The sequence below is a fragment of the Perca fluviatilis genome, chromosome 14 (assembly GCF_010015445.1).
Source record: "Perca fluviatilis chromosome 14, GENO_Pfluv_1.0, whole genome shotgun sequence".
Classification (NCBI taxonomy): Eukaryota; Metazoa; Chordata; class Actinopteri; order Perciformes; family Percidae; genus Perca; species Perca fluviatilis.
This window is the reverse complement of record NC_053125.1, coordinates 34,986,205-35,005,903: the sequence shown is the minus strand read 5'-3', so window position 1 is coordinate 35,005,903 and position 19,699 is coordinate 34,986,205. Positions and strand designations below refer to the sequence as shown.

The following is a 19,699-nucleotide window of genomic DNA, read 5'->3' as shown; positions in this document are numbered from 1 at the left end:
GCACCCTAGCAGATGGGTCTGACCGCATACGTGGAGTTTGCTGCGGGCAAGAGGTGCACTGCCTCCCCTGGTGGCTGAAACGGGTAATTGCATTGTTTAAAAATGAGTGAATATGAATGAATGAATAATTAGGCCCCACGTTTGGCATGACCAGATATTTTATAAATATTTTAAATAACACAAAACAACTAAATGGTGGTAGGTAATACATCTGATTTCATATACTGCTTTAGGTAAAAAAATATTACCTGGCTGACGATGGGACATCTAGCCATCCAACGTTACCATAAAGGTTTCCTAAATGCCATGTATATAAATTTGATGTCGGGCTTGATTGCGCGTTTTGTGTAGATTTTGACTTTTCTACATTTATTCCAATTTGTTTAAACGGGCGAAGTGGAGAGGCCTCTTTCACCTGTTTGGAGCTGGCTGGTGAATGTGACACTCATATAGGCCTTGCTGGATACACCGTGACCCTTTTGTGGATCTACTGATCGCTGTAGATTTCTTTTTTACGTGTCATTGATTTGACCAAAATACGGATCTTTTTCTTAATGTGTCTTAACGTTTTATGGTGTGATTGCGCGCGCGTTTGGAGAGGCATCTCAACAGACTGTAGGTCGAACACTGATTGTTCACTGTTACATTTTAGTTGAATTATTTCCGCACCGTCTGTCTATTACGTTCCAAGACTGCCGTACCATGATTGGCGATTGATTATTACCCAGTGTACTTTGTTGAATGGTCTCAATGTTTTATTTCATGTGAATACTAGTTTACTAGAGGAGTAACTTAGTATTTGAAGTAATGCAAGTGTGCATTTAGTTTCCATGCTTATTGTGTTTCCCAACAATGTTAGTAAGTAAATCTACTGAAATGGCCCCCATCACCATTACAGAGGAGTGTGAGGTGAGATAAGAGAGAGGTAAAGCGTGTATCTCAAAGCTGTAAACAAACACTGGGCATCTAGGCTGCTTTACCAAGCGCAAACCAGCATAGCAGGCATCAATGAAATGTTGGGGAGGGTTATGCCTCTTTTCCTAATCATTTTGGAGGGTCATACAAAATTTATTGTCGCAGAGAGGGAGGGGTCATGTCTTTTGATGAAAGGTCCCAAAACTCCTCTGGTGGCCCCTTAAATAAATAAACGAACAGTCCCTTAGTGTTTTAAAAATAGTGATTTTGATGCTATCATAGTAGTGCCCTAGCACTTCCATTCAAAGGGCCATTTGACTGAAAAACGAAAATACGGTCAATCTTAAAAGTGGCGTTTCCGGGCCCTAAATATGCTTTTAAACTAAAGTTTAACTTGGGTACATTCACAACAAGGTCCTAGGTTGCATTTTGGTGAGAGTTACACTTTAATACTCCTTGAAGTCACGCTGCGCCAGTCTATAGGTCAGTCGGTTCACCACTTTGGTCCACACTGATGCGTGGTCCCCAGAGGATAGGTCCTAATGACTTTGGTGATCCCCTGACTTTTACTTAGCACCACCATGAGGTTAACATTTGTGGTTTTCAATTTAACAACTTTATTTCCTAGATTGTCATTAAATCCCGTTCACACATTCATGTTGGAATCACTTTGGTGATCCTCTGACTTGTCATCCAGCGCCATCATCACATCAAAATGAGATTTGTCCAATCTTTATGACCAAATACCTGCAAAACTGACATTTCCATCCGTCTCAGCTGTTGTTTGTGTTTTGTGCTAATTACTAAAATGTTTGCATGTTAACATGGTGAACTAAGATTGTGAACTTTGTAAACATAAATACTAAAAAGTCAGCATGTTAGCGTTTTCATTGTGAGTATTTTAGTACGCGGTTGCATTTAGTTCAAAGCATCACTGTGACTAAGTGCAGCGTTACAGACCTGTTAGCATGCTGTAGACTCTTGTTAATGCCCTCTAAACTAAAACTAAACTGCAACACAATTCCACAAAAAATAGGTTAAGTTAAAAGGCTTCACCTGTCCAGCATTCACAGCTGAGTGGTGTCCTAAAGCAAGTGAAGATCACCATGGTGACAAACTTGACCAACTCAACCACGGTGGTGAAACTCTGTGGAATTCCTGAGAATTAGAAAGAATAAACTGACTCAAAGACATCCAGATGACTAGTTGAGTTATGTTTGCACTATGATAATATAATATCTAAATGTGCACATAAAGCATCATTTATCACCATAATAAGCTTTTTTTAAATTAAAACTCACCTGTGCATGCTTGGGAAAGAAATCCATGTTCAAAAATGTCTGAAATCCACTTCTGCAGTTCGGAGTCTTTTTGGACCTCAGCATCATTCTTGTAGTAGAAGCTGAGCACTCCCTGCACAAACCTTTGAGAAATGTAGGTAGGTAAAATATAAAGCACATTCCTAGTTGAGATATGTATTGTTATACACACTACAGTAGTGAGACTATTATTTTTATTATTGAGTGGGGAAATTACAATTTACACTCTGTTTTGTTAGAAATCACACAAAGGCCTGAAATCCACACTCCGACTTTGGTCCTTACGGGGGCTTGATCCAGCTAGTTTCAGGCTCCTAACGCAACTCCCTACAGACTGAGCTACCGCCACCCCCAAAAATTTGGAGCAAGTAATGATCTGGGTTTTACAGTGAGGTAGGCTTTGGTAGGCGTATTTTGGACATTTGGAGAGATCAGTCTTTATGCTAAGCTAAGATAATAGCCTCTTGGCTGTAGCTCCGTACTTAACACGCAAACTTATTGATCTTCTCACATCTAACTCTGGGCAAGAAAGTAAATATGTTTATATTCAAACTATTTATGTAGGTGAATCATCCATTTTATTTAAACTCCAAAAGAAGTGCACATTTCATATTCTGTCATTCCAATACAGTCCCCTCTGCCATTACAAAGGATTATACTTGGATATCACCTCAGAGCTACAGGACTCAACCACACTGAATATAGTTTTTTATTGAAACTGACACCTTCAATGTTTAAGTGTAAGGATGCCTCTCATCTCATCTCGCCGAGATTATCTATCAAAGTATTTCAGGCAGGAATATTGATAAAATGTCAGAACCAACTGCCACTCTACCTCAAATCAAGAGGCAGTAGCTAGGCCTGGGTAGCTCACGTGGTAGAGTGCGCCCATAGTGTGGTAACTTTGAGGTAACTTCATCAGCGATGTCAAAGTACTGTAGGTGTTCGGCCTGTTGTTAAGGTTATTTGGAAAAAGACATTAATAGGCGTGGTGGAGCTCAAATGTTGCAGATTAGTAGTTAATACCTTTAGATTATGGACAGGAAACCCTACACAAATGTTGGCTGACTCAAAATGATTAATGAGAAATTGAACTGAGTTACATAAGAGAACAAACGCTAGCTACTAAAGAGGGCAGGATTTGGGGATACTTTTTTCCACCTTGTACTACCTTTTGGATGATATCCCAAAGCTTGAGTCCATCATCCCTGTAGTAGAAGTTCGGCACAGCCTCCAAACCACGTTCAGCAATGTCGCTCTGGTATGCAGAGGGAGCTGTAGGTCATTGAGGACAGTGATCTCTTCAGGATTGTTATCATACCTCCACCAGAAGCTGCAAACTAGATAACAGTCAGATATGTAAGGGATGTAGTTAGACACAAATACTGTAAATTACATTGAAACAAAAACGTTGTTTAGTGAGCTTTACGCATTCGTGTAAAAAACTCCAGTCTTAGATATTAGAAGACTTCGAGCTAAGTAGTTGATCTGCAGAGTGTAGCGAAAGTGTGAGGTATGAGGAGCTGAGGGAAAGAGGGAACTCTGTTAGTAACACTATTACATGTTAACAAAGTCAGAAATCGGGATGCTTCTATACCATTTAGCAGTGAGAAATGCTTGCAAAATAAAAACACACAAACATGATTCATCTACCTTTGAAGATAAAATCAAGTTGATAAAACTACAACTACAGTAAGTTGAGTATTCAGCCTTCAGTTACCTTGTACAGGGATGCACCATTGGCGCACATTACGCAGCAGTGACACTGCAAACACTTCAGCCAGCAGATGAGTGCGCAGCAGGTGAACATATTGATGCTCACTGAAATCTGCACTTCTCACAAAAATCTTGGCCATCAACCAGTCACCGTGACAATCGGTAGGAAAGAAGATGGGGTTGTCATCTGCTGGAGTCTGCTTCAGCTGCAGGAGAAGGAAGGGTGGGTGCGGTTTATTCAATCCACGGATCCATCTTGCAGTACTGGTTATCAATGTTCTTATAGAATGTTCTGTAATTTTTGTATGTTGTCGTCTATTTACTAAAGGTTTCTTCTGCTATTCAGTTAGTTGATCCCTTACGAGGAAATTCAGATTTTCATTGAATCCCAGGTCAGAGCACAGGATTGTTGATCCTCTTATCATCAATGATTTCATGTCTAACTTTATGCTCTTTGCACAAAGGAAAGAGGGAGGTATGCTGTCTGGCAATTACAATGAAAATACCTTAAAATATAGCTTTTCTCTAAACCCACATTCTTCATATGCAGTATGTTTGTTCTTCATTAGTAATTTTACTAAAAGGTATTTATGTCTAACCTGCTATATATTGTATATATGACATATACAGTATAGTAGTGCATGTCTGTCAGTCCTGGAAGAGGGATTACTCCCTAACCTAAAGCTTCAGTATAAGCTACATTTGAGTTCTAATCTCACCTGGATAGCAATTGGCACGTGGTTTATCATCAGGTGTTTCATGGAGCAGGACGAGGGGAGCCATCAAGTACTGCTTCTTCCCATTGATGGTGTTTGCTTTCACTCCATCCAAAAAGCTTGTAGTCACAGAGGAATATGTTGCCTTTCTGTTTGAAAGTTTAGTGAGGATGAGAGACTATTTGACTCGCTACGCATACAGTGTGGATATTACATACACTAAGTAAACATCTCAACATGCAATTCCCTAATTGAACATGTCGTGGGGCAGAACACGATTGTTTAAAAAACTAAGGTCAATCAAGATCAGGATATCCACCTCCATTTCATTTCTCAAGCTTACCCTTGACCATGGAGGGAGACCATGTTGTCAGTGATGCAGGAAAGTTATCGGGCAGAGCTGAACAACGTCCGGATCAACATGGGGTTGAGACCATTTTAGATAATGGTAGCCAAAAAGCGTCCTCCTTCCAATGTTCCTGGACATAGTCTGGAAATGAACAGAGTTAAACTTTGACTGAGTTTCAAAATGTTGGCCAGAAAATCTTACTCTGCTACTGTTATCAGCTTATGTGCTGCACGCGTGAAACTGGAACAAGGAAAACAATGTCTTACACATGGAAAAATCATAAAATTAGGACACCCTAACTTAGGTTTATACATGTTTACTTCTGTCACCTTTTGGAGCCAAGCCACGAGCTCAATAAACTATTTAGTAGTTGTTTTTTTGGTAGGAATGCAGTCTAATTATCTGAGTAAATATAGTGTAGTGTACTACCAGGGCGTAGCAAAAATTCTAGCCCCTGTAGAAAAGGGTATTTTCTATGGGCCCCTCCCCGCTATCGTACAGCTATTCATTCTAGTATCTTTTGGACCCTTCCTCACATGAGGGCGCTGTGTACTCAGTCCCTTCCCCTCCCCAGTCCGGCCCTGTGTACTACTATAAATACAGTATCAAGTATTTCATGAAACGCCCATGATAGTGTACCTGATATGTCAGTCCGCTTTGGAGCAGAACAACCGGATTGATATCATCAATATTTGTCCAGTTCTTCTTGCAATCAGCCAGACCCTAAGTTGCAGTTCAGTCAACCTAGAAAATGAAAGTAGAGTAACTTCATTATACTGCCTTAAAATCCATTGATAGTCAGGTACATAGTAACACAGATAGATTTCGACAGAAATTGAGGACCTTACCCGGTGGCTGCAGTGTAGAGAAACTCTGTGGTCTTAGTAAAGGAGAAGCGGATCTCACAAGGCAAAGAAAGAGGGTCCGTTGACTTCAGTGCAGTGGGGGTATTCCTCTGCATACACATGCCAGCTGGAATAAATATAGAAGAGCAGAAAGACATACCAGTGTAACTCCCATTTATCTAAGAATAATGTACTGTCCTTGGCATTTATTTATCTATGTAATATTGCAATTTTGCAGCATACTGTATGTTATAGTATAATGAATTTAAATAAACTCTGGCAGGTGTAACAATGTCATATTGTGATTCATTTTTCATTGTGTGCCATGAATGTATATTAACCAAAGGTGGAGGAGGTTTGGAGGCATGTTAGTTTTGGAGTGCCTGAAATAAAATGTGTTGCTCTGAGCTCTCACCGATAGGCCTTCTCTCTTTGACCCAGTTCCATCTGCCGACTGTACCTGCCAAGATGATGGTTGTCTTCGAAGACTCTCAGAGCTTGGAGAAAGAACCACAACCCAGTTTGAACTTGTTTATACTGTATATACAGTATAGTATGTTGGCATGAATTAACCCCAGCCTTCTTATAGACCGCCGGCTGGCGAATGTCTTTATTTTATGCTTTCTGTGGTCAAGTGAACAGCCGTGACAGGATGCCAAGCTAATTTAGACAAACCTGTTCCTCCCGAAGCGGTGCACCTTGCTGTCAGTGATCCAACGGTAGATAGGAAGGGGTGTAGGTATCTCCTCAGGAGATTTCACTTCCACCTTGGCGGGGGAACCAAGAGTCTTCAGGAACAGGTGGGAGAGGCTGTTTGTCCAGCTCTATCTGGCAGTACCAATGGAAACAGGGCAGGATATCAACTGGAGTAAAAAGAAAAAATAAATAAAAGTGTTTATACATTACTTGACATTTACAATACAAAGCAACTTACATTAAGTGCATTCAACCATTTTGGATACAACCCCAAAATTGCAAGAATCATGCAACTTCATCAAATATGTTGAACTGCTTCAAGTCCTACTTCAGCCATGCTTTAGTTTGTTAGAAACATTGCCCGTTTCATGTTTTTGCCTTATTAACCTCCATGTCATTTCTGACTCTGCTTACTCCGTCCTGCTCTGGTATGGACCAGACAGTTTGACTTGTCATGTAGAAGGAAAAATATCGGAAATTGATAACCTTAAGGATGACTCAGTTCCATCTGGTGTCCCAGTAAGCGCACACACACACACAACACACACACATACACACACAAACAGAGCAAGCGGTCCCAGTAAGATATTTCAAGTGAGTCAGCACGCACAATACCAGGACCTCTCCTAAGTGGAATGCAGCCATCAGTAATGGTTTAATACCAGGACCTCTCCTAAGTGGAATGCAGCCATCAGTAATGGTTTAATACCAGGACCTCTCCTAAGTGGGAATGCAGCCATCAGTAATGGTTTAATACCAGGACTCTCCTAAGTGGAATGCAGCCATCGCTAATGGTTTAATACCAGGGCCTCTCCTAAGTGGAATGCAGCCATCAGCAATGGTTTAATACCAGGGCCTCTCCTAAGGGAATGCAGCCATCATTAATGGTTTAATACCAGGGTCTCTCCTAAGTGGAATGCAGCCATCATTAATGGTTTTAATACCAGACCTCTCCTAAGTGGAATGCAGCCATCATTAATGGTTTAATACCAGGGTCTCTCCTAAGTGGAATGCAGCCATCAGTAATGGTTTAATACCAGGACCTCTCCTAAGTGGGAATGCAGCCATCAGTAATGGTTTAATACCAGGCTCTCCTAAGTGGAATGCAGCCATCAGTAATGGTTTAATACCAGGACCTCTCCTAAGTGGAATGCAGCCATCAGTAATGGTTTAATACTAGGGCCTCTCCTAAGTGGAATGCAGCCATCATTAATGGTTAGAATATGCCTGTGCTTTTACTACTATGACATGTCAACATGTCTGCCGTGAAAAAGGTCTATTACCCTGCTCATTCCATTAACCTGGCCTGTCCTACCTAGGGTTGGGTACCCGAAACCCGGTTCCAACTGTGGAACCGGTTCCCTACTAACCGCAGGAATCGGACGGATTAGAATGTAAATTTTGGTTCCACATTTTGGTTCTGCTTAATGTGTCGACTGAAATATTTTCCCTCTATAACTCCCGAAACGGACGAAAAGTATCACACTTTCTCTGTAGTCTACCGAGTTAGTGCTACCGGAAATGTAGGCTACTTTTAAAATGCCATATTTTCAACTTTGGGCTCACCAAACGGACGTAAAAGTATATTAAATATTCACTGCATGTGATCGCTAAGTGACTTAAGTTTACTAATATATATTTAAGTGCTTTAAAATGTTAATATATTGTTACATTTAAATAATTTTCAATTGAATTGTGAAACCTGCAGCTACATTTAAAACAGCCAGGACATCAAACAAGAGATGAAGATAAAGTGTATTTGATAACCAAGAACTGGAGCCATAACATCTCAATAATTATACAATCCCTAAATGTAAAAGGGTGGAGAAAATCTAACTTGTGCAATACAATCACAGTATTTGATGTGAATAAGATCTCATATAGGCAACGCTGAGGGAAGCATGTAATACATTTTAAACGGAGAGGGGATATTTCAGACTCACTGTTCCTTTGGTGAATTGTAAAGCTCCTTTGAGCCACGTAGCGTTTGCTCTCCCATCTGTTCCTACCAGCTTAATGAAGACCTTGTTAAAAGTGGTGGCATAGGCAAGATCGCCAGTGGATAGAGTCACTTCATAATTCACCATTTTCACTCTGGAAAGCAGAAGAATCCTGGTGGGGAGAGATCAATAATAACCATTCTCAGCATGGATTAGGTTAACTACCACTAGATGAAACTGAGTGCAAAAATCTTTGAAATACTGGTATCACAATGAAAATGGCATTATAAGACCTACTATTAAATTGGTCTTTTAAATTTCATGAAAGCCTCTCTCTTACCTGTTAATGACCGCCACAATGTTCCTTTGATGAACTGTTCTTTTGATAAGAGTAGTCACCACTGACTGCTCTTTTATACATACACTTTGGTGGGAGTGTCCTGTTAGTTGAAGTAGTAAATAGTCAGTAGGAGTAGTAACATAGTCAACTGTGGTGATGAAATACTTTACTGTATATGACGGAGCATCACAGTCAAATAAAAGTATTACAAAATAACAAAACAAAGGGTTCAACTTACAAAGTTTATCCAGATTCATCAGATTTTGTTTTATTATATATATATAAAAAATCTGTAACATGATAGTAAGCAATTTCTATGGCATTGCAAATACATATAGTGGATTATACAGTAGAGAGAATTCAGTGACATGTAAACAAAGTAAATGCAAATATTAGTTATGGAATCACCAACTGCACAAATCACTGTAGTTTTTATTTTGTTATTAACACAAACATACACTCAGTGTTATGAAATGATCCTGTGTGTCGTATTTAGAGGGAGGAACAAACCACCCATATCTTCGGACGGTTCTTGTCCTGCGTGTCACTGAAATGCACATTTTGTACTTTTTACTGCACTACATTGGGCAGCATGTCTGTTAAGCGTAAGCTTTTTAAATGACGTCAAATCTCTCCCGATGTAGAGCATCTTGGTGTAAAGACTCATTTTAACCATTAATGCGGCGAAAACAGAGAGATGGCAATAGATTTAGTTCAGGAGAAATGAACACACACACAGCTCATGAGTGCATAACAAGCTTAAAAAATAGAGCTCATCAAAAGAATAGTTGGGAGGAGGACCATGGCTGTTCATGTCATGTTTACTTGTTCAACCCTGTTGACCCTGAGACTTGTCCATCTTGGCAGCTAATGGCTATCAAACAATATGATATGACATATGATCTGTTTCCTCATACTTCTGGCTCGGTGCCTGCTTCCCTGTACAGACACTTATTCCAGTGTTCTTTTGTGGGGAGAGAGCAAACAACTATAAAAACAACTTAACAGTTGAATTAAAAACCTGAGTCATTCTCATGGGGAACAACCAGGGGCCTGTTTCACAAAAGCAGAATATCTAAATCCAGGATAAGTGATAAAGCGAGGCTTGACCTAGTCTAATCTGTGCAGCCTGGCTTGGTGCGTTCTCACAAAGACCAAGCCAGGCTGAGGAGGAGCGACTAGGTTGAGCCAGGCTGAAGTAATTCAGATAGATGCTGGCCGCACCGGGCTTTCCTCAAAAGACCGCGCAGGCTCGATCACAGATTTACTGATGCCACAATGGAGAATAACGCATTGTACATACTTTATACAGAGTGAGCAGCAGCTTCTTGTGGAAGTATGACGACGTGAAACACATTACTTGTATAAAAAGAAAAGAAACGGCCGCTGTAATGAAACCGCGAGAGAGTTAGCAGACGACCACGGACCGACTGAATGCAATCTGTAGCCTAAATATATACATTAACTGACCACGGCCTGTAGAAGCCGTCATAATCATTCCATTCAAGGATTAGGCTACTAATCATTTGCACACATTAACAGTTGTACTCTTTGCCTTAAAAGTGAGCATGATGCGTAAATATCTCTTTCACTCTGTTCCTCCTCCTCTCTCATGGGCTAAAATATAAGTTTCCTAAGTCATATTAACTTCCACTGCTCGCTTTTAATGCAAAGTGTACAACTGTTCGTTTTTGCAAATGACAGTGACTCATTGAATGGTTTCAGTTAAGAACAGTAGTTCATAAATGTATATTTTTAGACTATCATTCAGTCGGTCCGATATCTGCCACGCTTTTTCTCGCGATTCATTTTTTTTATTTTTTATAGAGGCCGAGTTTCCTTCTCTACATATTATATGCCTTGCTCCTTGTATATATGGACATAGAAAATAAAGACACTGAAGAAATTGGACTCTAAAATCTAGAAACTATGAAGATAATAATGAAGTGATGATAAATGAAGTGATAAATTCCATGCACACTGAATGGAACAGAGTATATTCATTAGTTATTTCCCCCCAAATATGAGGTCAAAAACCATTGAGGTGTCCTCTCCCTGTTGTTACATGAATGTACAGTAGCCTACATCACTAGATAGTTAGTGGTCCAGTGAACTAAGACTATCATTTGGGAGGATTGTACCATTAGGATATGTTCTTAAATTGTACAATCCTCCCAAATTATATTCCCAGTTTACTGGACAACATAAATTGTGTGCTAAGAATGCCAAATACAATGCAAACATGATCCTTATTGTTAAAGAATTTAAAAAAATTAATCAACTAAGATAATTCAAGGTGCATTGGCCAACTATAGAAATGTACAGCATTGTATGTATTGCCCTTAGTAACAGACTTCATTTAAAACACATTTGAAATGTTATCAGCCTTTTCTAATAATCTCAACAACTGCCATAATATATTCATCAAACTTCTAACAACAATATGAACAGCAGTCTTCATACAGCAATATAACAGTAACAATGACTGTCACATGAATAATTATAAATAAAAAAATAATGGTCACAACAATAAAATAATAACAGTACGTAAATAAACAGCAATATGCACCTGTTGTATTTTAATCCAGGCTGATAATAACAATAGGGGGAAAACCTCTGCTGGGTGATCAGAAAAGGCTCCAGGATTAAATAAATCCTGACTGTTAGCCTGGTCAGGACCAGGCTAGCTGCACAGAATAAATCTCCATGGTGATTTATGTGCCTCCGCTTTCGTGAAACCGAATCAAGGCTTAATTCATCCAGGATAACCAGGAAATCCCGGCTTAATCCCTTATCTTGGTTTTGTGAAACAGGCCCAAGGTCTTTAGAAAATGTAATGGCAACATTCAGTCTGAACCAATGTGGTTCACCAGCATTGACTATGTTTACATGCACATGATATATATACACTCGTACATTTCACAGAGGCCTCACGATTAGGGCTGGCTACTGAATTCAATACTTTTTAGGTTACACAGATACACGCACAGATAGACACAGATACACACAGATACACAGATGCACAGATACACACAGATATACACAGATATACACATACACAGATACACAGATACACACATATAGACACAGATACACACAGATAGACACAGATACACACAGATAGACACATATAGACACATATAGACACAGATACACACAGATAGACACAGATACACACAGATAGACACATATAGACACATATAGACACAGATACACACAGATAGACACATGTGTACAAGACACAGATAGACACAGTAATACAATGAATGAATGAATATTGAACAGCCTGAATATTAAAAGTTTCAGGTTCTGGGGGGATTTCTGAGTCTCAAAGTCAACAAATCTTCCAAACACTGCTCAGATGGCACGTGATTGCATTTTGAAAAACAGGTTTCTGTCTTTTTATTTTGGCATACATCTAGGATGGCAAACATGTATTGTGAACCTACATTTTTTAGTTTTTTACAATCACTTTGCTACTAATTTCAGAACGTTGATTTCATTTAAAAAAACTCTAGACACAAAACTCACAACGGTCATCACTTGTAACACAGACTGTCTAATGTTCAAAACATGGCATTGTGCATTCATATCGTAGTAAAAAAGAAATCTTGCACTTGCAAAATCATTGGATCAAAAAACTAATTGATTGTGATTGAAACGTTACTTTAGATCACCCACACACAAGCTACCCATATTTTCACGGGCGGGTTAATCATTAAATATTGTAGTACAAAAATAGGTGATACTGTGATGGCTACGGCATTTCTGTTACCTGTTTGTTCATTTCTGTTGCCTGTATTATTGATTTCTGTATGTTTCCTGTGTTTGTATGTTTATTCTGTAGTTTTCTGTTCCTGTATCCTGTGATGTGTATTGTGGTCTGTATATATTTTGTTGTGTTCCCTATTGTGACTTCTCTGTTTATTTTCTGTTTCCTGTTTTATTTTGATAGTCTGTTTTCTGTCTTGTCTTATTCGATCCGTCGCAATACTGAAATAGCCCTCAAAGGTGGTACATGGGACCTTAGAAACAGTGTCTGATAAACAGTAATACATTACAGTAGTAGTATATGTGACATAGAAACAGTGTTCTGAAAAACAGTAGTACATTACAGTAAAGGTAGTACATGGGACCATAGAAACAGTGTCTGAAAAACAATAGTACATTACAGTAAAGGTAGTACATGGATCCATCCATAGATACTGTATTCTGATTGGTTCATGCTCCACACTAACTGGTGACAATGAATCTCTTGTATCTTGAAACTTTCATGATCTAAACATGGAATATTGTTTGTCTGTTTCCATACAACTAGTCATTAAGAGTAATGCAACAGTTACTTATCATTTTGAGCAGTTGTATCCATTGATAGTTAGATGATTGTAATGAAATGAATAGACAATCATCTGAAATGTAATGTGTGAATTGCCTTTTGAAATAGTAGTACTTTGATGTTAAGTTGTGTCATATTGAACAGCTGATTTTTGTTAAATGAACATATGATCTTTGGTTTATGTGTATTGTATCCAAGCAATAGAAACAAGTGTTAGAGTTTTGAAAAACGTGTATTTTTATCATTGGTTGTGAGTTTTGTAGGGTTAGTTTTGAAGAGTTTTGAAAAATTATGTCAAGGTTCTGAAATTAGTGCCAAAGTGATTGTAAAAAACTGTATTATATTAATGTTGTAAATGTGTTGAGGAGGAGCAGAGACTGGGGGAAGGATGTGATCCTGAGAGACTAAGATCTGAATCTGATGGAGGGTCTCTGGTCTCAGCTGAAGACACCTTTGTCCAACATGTCTCCAGGATTTCACAAACACACTCACACTTGTTTGATGCTTCTCTCAGTCAGCGTTGTCAGGGCGATGTGGACGGAGATATATCCCAACCTCGGCCTGGGCGGCTGCACGGGGAGTCTGCAAGGCTGTGTAAAGACACAGACACTATACTACAGACCGTAAGAGAAGAATTCAGTTCTCGGAGCTTCTCTACCTTTAACCACTATCAGTATAAACAACCAGACGTTTAACATGCGCGCTGATCAGTGTTGCCAGATCTCGCGAGACAAATAAGCAACCAGGCCTGTGAAAACAAGCCCAAAACAAGGGACTTTTTCTACGGAGCCCCCCTAGGTTCCGGGAAGAGAAAAATAAATAAACTGTGTGCACGGTTTTACAATCCGTGGGTACAGATTGTCACTTTACATCCATGTGGACAGATTGGTAAACTGTGCGCAGTTTCGCAAAACTGTACACACGGTAGTTTATTTATTTTTCTCCCCGAGCTTCAGGACAGTGGGCCTCATTCACCAATATCTTCCTAAGTTTTCTCTTAAATATGTTCTTAAGAAGGTTCCTAAGAAAAGTCTACGTCGGATTCATGACGTGTTCTTAAACAGCAGAATTATTCGCATCTGTGTTCTTAGGATTGATGAATCCCACGTCTTTGTAACTGAAAGCGCGTGCCAGTTGTTCCTAATTAGCATAAAATAACGTCCCGCAAATTCCCATATAAGGACATGACACCATATAAGGACATGACACCTCCTGGGAGACAGGTTTTCGGATATTGTCGGAGCCGCGGTGGAGGAAGTACTGAATCTCAGTACTTAAATAAAAGTATAAATAGAGACATATTTACTTTAGTTAAAGTAGAAGGTGTCCACTACCACAAACAAGGCCTGGCTTTTAAAAGAAGTCCCTATCCTAACAGGCATAAAACGGAAATGTGTTGTTAGAGTCGGAATGCGGTTGGTTTTATTCATGGATGTATTTTATTTTCTTTAACCATGCAACTAAGCAAATAAAGTATGTGAAGCAGCGCAGATGGGGAGATGTGAAGAGGTCCAGCCAAATAAATAAGATATGAACGCGTCTTACGCAGCCTGGCGGAGGAGTAAACGACGCTGCGGAGAGAAATAGATATAGCAACTTTGATTTAAAAACGGGAATAATAAAAACAAACGTTTTCATTTTCACTTTTACCGGGGGCTGTATTACCGAGGGTCAGCGGCGCTGCGCCCGGGCTCTGGAGCACCGGAGCCGGCCTGAATCAGCGGTGCCCCATATATACAGTATCTATGGCAACCCATATATACAGTATCTATGGCAACCAAACTGGTGAGACAAACGTGTGACGGTCAGGAAGACGTTTTGGCAGGGGGGAAACTGATCAGAAAATGTAACGGAACATTGTAGAAATGTAGTGGAGTAGAAAGTATAGATAATTGCTGCAAAATGTAACAAGGTAAAAGTCAAAAGTAGGCTATGCACTATTCAGTCTACTTAAGTAAAGTACAGATACATGAAAAATGTACTTAAGTACAGTTAGGACGAATTTGTACTTTGTTACATTCTACCACTGCATTTTGGCTCCATAAATAGCGATCAATCACCAAATAACGCAGGATTTAATCAGTTTAAGTGCTGATGTAAATTGCAGTGTTAGTGGTTTTTTTTGCATAATATGATTTTTTTTTCAACAAACGATCAGAAATACATTACAGTACAATACTATCATTGTAAACGACTGTATAATTAAATAAAATGCAGTAACCAATCATTTGGAGCAAATTGTCATCACTCAAATGTGCGTAAGAGTGCTTTTCAGTGTTCGTAGATTTTGTTCTTAGCTAAGAACAAATCCAAGTTAAGAAAACATTAGTGAATGCCAGAATCTTCGTAAAAAGTGCGTAAGAAGGGTTTAAGAACACATTTCTTCGTAAGAACGGTTGGTGAATGAGGCCCAATGACTACAATAGGGAGTTAAACCACCTTTTAACATTATTTAACATTAGAAAACTGATGGGATATCAAATATAGACTGATGTACCAAGTACATTATATACACAGTAAACCTCTGATAATTAAAATCTGCACACACATATAAATATCATCCTGAATTCACAAATTCGTTATTTATTATTGCAGGGACTGCAGAAGATCCCATTTTTAAATAACTATAACCCAGAAACAGGAGAAAGTATTGATTCAATCTGCGACATGTTGAATCCCTATTTCTTGCTGTATTTCGCCCACTTTGTCCCGGGCATTTGTTCCTCCAAAAACTCTCCTACAGTCCAGTCCCTCACCATCAGTCGCGACTCGCGCGTATTTTCATTTTAAACGTCACTCACTGACGTTTTCCTAAACAGAACAAACAGATTGACCTGCTCTGCCTCTGGTTGGCTAGTACTCGTTGCCATCTGGCTCAGAGCCAATTAGAAGCAGGATGTGGGTGGGAAAAACCCTGCTGTCTCCTGTGTGCATGGGGAAAGGGGAGGGACAGAGGGAACAGGCAAGACTGCTTGACAACTTATTATGGAGCTGGGAACAAGCCCAAATAGGCAACTACACTTTAGAAACAAGCCCAAAAAAAACGCGACCCGCGACTACCAATATTTGTAAGCGACTTGTAAGCTTATAATAAGTGGACTTGGCAACACTGGCGCTGATGATAAGAAACATGAAACCTGTTTTGAAGGTTGCTCAGTTCTCCAAACTATCCTTTAGAAAACAATCTGGTGATGCTTTGCCCCCCTATGGTAGACCTGATTTGGAATATGATAAAGGTTCAGGTGCAGTAGTTTAGTTTGTGTAGAAGTCAAGCTGTTGAACCTGTTGTACATGTACTAACATTTCTCTATCTAATCTATCTATCTACTGTATGTACTGTTGATCTAGGAACATCCACCACGCCTGTGTTCTAGAGAACTGCAGCAGGAGAAACACAACACACAGACCAAGTGACTCACCTGGACCATGTCCAAGTCCTCTGGGTGTCTTTGTGTTTCTCAGCTGGAGTCTCTCAGGTTCCTCTTTAAGGTCTTTGTTAAAAACAGGGAGCTAACCATTACAGTGTGTTTCTCTGCTAACATTCAAACGTTAAAGAAAAGGTAATTTAATATCATTTTTACAGTATACAGTGTAGTAGAGGGTGGTACAGTGTAGTAGAAAGTAAGGTGGTACTTACAGTACACACAGTGTGTGTGTGTGTGTGTGTGTGTGTGTGGTGGGTGTGTGTGTGTGTGTCCTGCGTGTGTGTGTGTGTGTGTGTGTGTGTGTGTGTGTGTGTGTGTGTGTTGTGTGGTGTGTGTGTGTGTGTGTGTGTGCATGTATCTGTGTGTGTCTAGTGTTTGCTCCTGATGACAAAGGAAGTGGGGAAGTGGAGACTTTAAAAAAAACCATCTTTTTGCGTCTGTAATAAATGCACATTACACAGTATTAAATTACTTTATTATAAAGTATATAGTTAGGTTTATAATGCCGTATTTTTAGAGGGGGGGCATGTTTTCCCAGGAAAAGAGATTACAGGTTTCCCTGATGTTAACATATCTCCATCCGACTCCATGTAAATAATCAGGACTTTTAGCGTGTATAGAGCCAGCATATCTCCACCAGACTCCATGTAAATAATCAGGACTTTTAGCGTGTATAGAGCCAGCATATCTCAACATGTAAATGGGTGAATTAAGGGTTTATTTCAACCAAACCAGAGTGGTGATTGTTGGAACAGTGGAAAGATGAACCAAGATGGCTTTTGGTAGTTTTATTTAGTTTCTGTGCACTTTGAATGAAGTGTGTTTTACAATGATAAAAGTCCTGATTATTTACATGGAGTCTGGTGGGTGAACATTTGTCCTGTAGGGTCACATTGCAACCCTTTTTGTCGTTTTCTTTGTCGCCTTTTTTTAGACGTTTTGGGGGTGAGATACTCAGAGTATTATATAATGTGTTTAATCTTTTTGACTGAGACTATAAGAGTTATTATTTTTCGTCACCTTTTCGTCGCCTTTTTTGTCACTTTTTTGTTGCCTTTTTTGTCATTATTTTTTCGTCTTTTTTGTCTCTTTTTGTCCCTTTGTCTAGCAGGGGCCAGTATCAGGGCTGAAATCAGCTGCCTGGGGCCGGGTTTTACTGTGCAGTCCTCTGATGGACCTTCTTATCAGCACAGCTGATATGGACAGACCACGAGAGGGAGTCTGACATGTGGATGCCTAAGAACTTAAAACTTGGAGGGTTGAAAGCTAATATTTTGTCACTAGCAACCTACACCTGTCCTCTGTCAAATAAAGTTGCATTTTCAGCTTTGAACAAAACCGTTCAGAAATTATTACAGTAAAAGTGGGGCGTGTGTAATGTTTCATGCGTCCCTCCTGGTCGGGATGCATGAAACAGCATGGGGGGACAGATGAAACATACATTTTAATCCATATAAACTTCCCACAACTTCAATTGTTTACTACATATCATGAATGGTACTCCCAAAAGGTGTTATTTAAGATAGATTGTTGCTGGGCTATACGTCTTCGTGAATATATGTTAAACACTAATTGCCGTCACCTTGAAGCGTCTATGAAGCGTTTTTTGAAATATCATGCACTGTGGGTGATTCTGACATTTTTATAGCTAGAACAGTACATTTTCCCATTTATATCATGTTTCTATTGTGGAAAATGTCGTTTCACTAGGTTTTTACGTGGGTTAGGTCACTGCACATCCAAATAAGTGCCCACAGCTCAACAGTCTCCATAGGATAACATGGGAAAACTCGACCCCCTACCTGGTGGGGGCCCAAATATATTTTCATCTTTCCAAAACTGCTTTTCCATGTCTCCCCTCCATAAATTATTGTATAAACACAGACATTTGTGCAATTACTTAAAATACATGGAGTTACAGCCAGGTCGGGGACAGTTTAAACAGCTGTTTCAACCGTCCCGACATCGACATATATTATAACCTGTTTTGCTTTGCATGTAAACAAACATGCAAAGTGAAAGTCTGGGATTGTGGAGAACACTAAATGGTCTACTGAATAAGCACGTAGTCGAACCTTTAAATGAAAAACACTCATTAATAATCAAAAAAATTTAACCGCTAATGAAGTTTACTTTCGACCATCAAAACTCGTTTATCGCCTGTAACTCCGTGATAAAAGGAAATAACAGGAAGATATTTGGCTGATAGTAGGACGTTAACATGCTCTATGTGATGACCTAAGGAAGTCTGTCTATCATCATTGCACTCGGAGATAACTGGAATGTTTCATCCGTCCCGCGTTTCAATCGTACCGGCTCTCCCCTACTGTCGTCTGTAAATTTCACAATAATGTTAGTGGGATGTTTTGCATTACAGTCATAACTATCCAGACTATATAATAGGAGGACTAAGCAGCCTTGAGGTGCTCCTGTGTTTACCACTATAGAGGTATGTAGTCTGTAGTGCCCACTCCAACTGTCTGGGAGCGGCCTGTTAGGAACTCCTGTATCCACCTGCAGATGGAATTGCAGAGGCCCGGTCTAACAGCTTAGATATTAAGGTATTAAAATTAATAGAAGGTCTGCTATAATCAACAAATAGCATCCTGACTTACTTATCCCTGCCCTCTAAAACACACGTGTCAAACTCAAGGCCCGCGGGCCAAATCTGGCCCCTGGCAGATTTAGATCCGACACTCATAATAATTTAGGTTCATAATAAATTTTGGCCCACTTAGTTTTTGTTGCTTTTTCGGAAGTTTTTGCAACTTTTGTCAACGTTTTTGGGTCTTTATGTCGACCAAGCTGTAAATGAGAAGAGTATGTTAGACATGCATTAATACAATTCAATTCAATAAAAACATGTCAATAAACTCCAAATGTCTGGCCCTTGATGAGTTTCTTATTTTCCAGTGTGGCCCTCTGGGAAACTGAGTTTGACGCCCCAGCTCTAGATGTTGGAGCACAGTATGTAAAGCCAAGGATACAGCAATGTTCCACACACACAGGTCATAATCCCAGTTTGTCTGTTTCAGACGGAGAGAAGTCTTCATCTTTAAAGACAGACAGACAGACAGACAGGCAGACAGACAGACCGCCGTG

At 39.6% G+C, this 19,699-nt stretch overlaps 1 pseudogene; it reads right to left on the bottom strand.

Moving 5' to 3' along the window:
- Nucleotides 1-5: 5 nt before the first annotated feature.
- LOC120572629 lies at nucleotides 6-13,812 on the bottom strand (annotated as a pseudogene).
- Nucleotides 13,813-19,699: the final 5,887 nt, after the last annotated feature.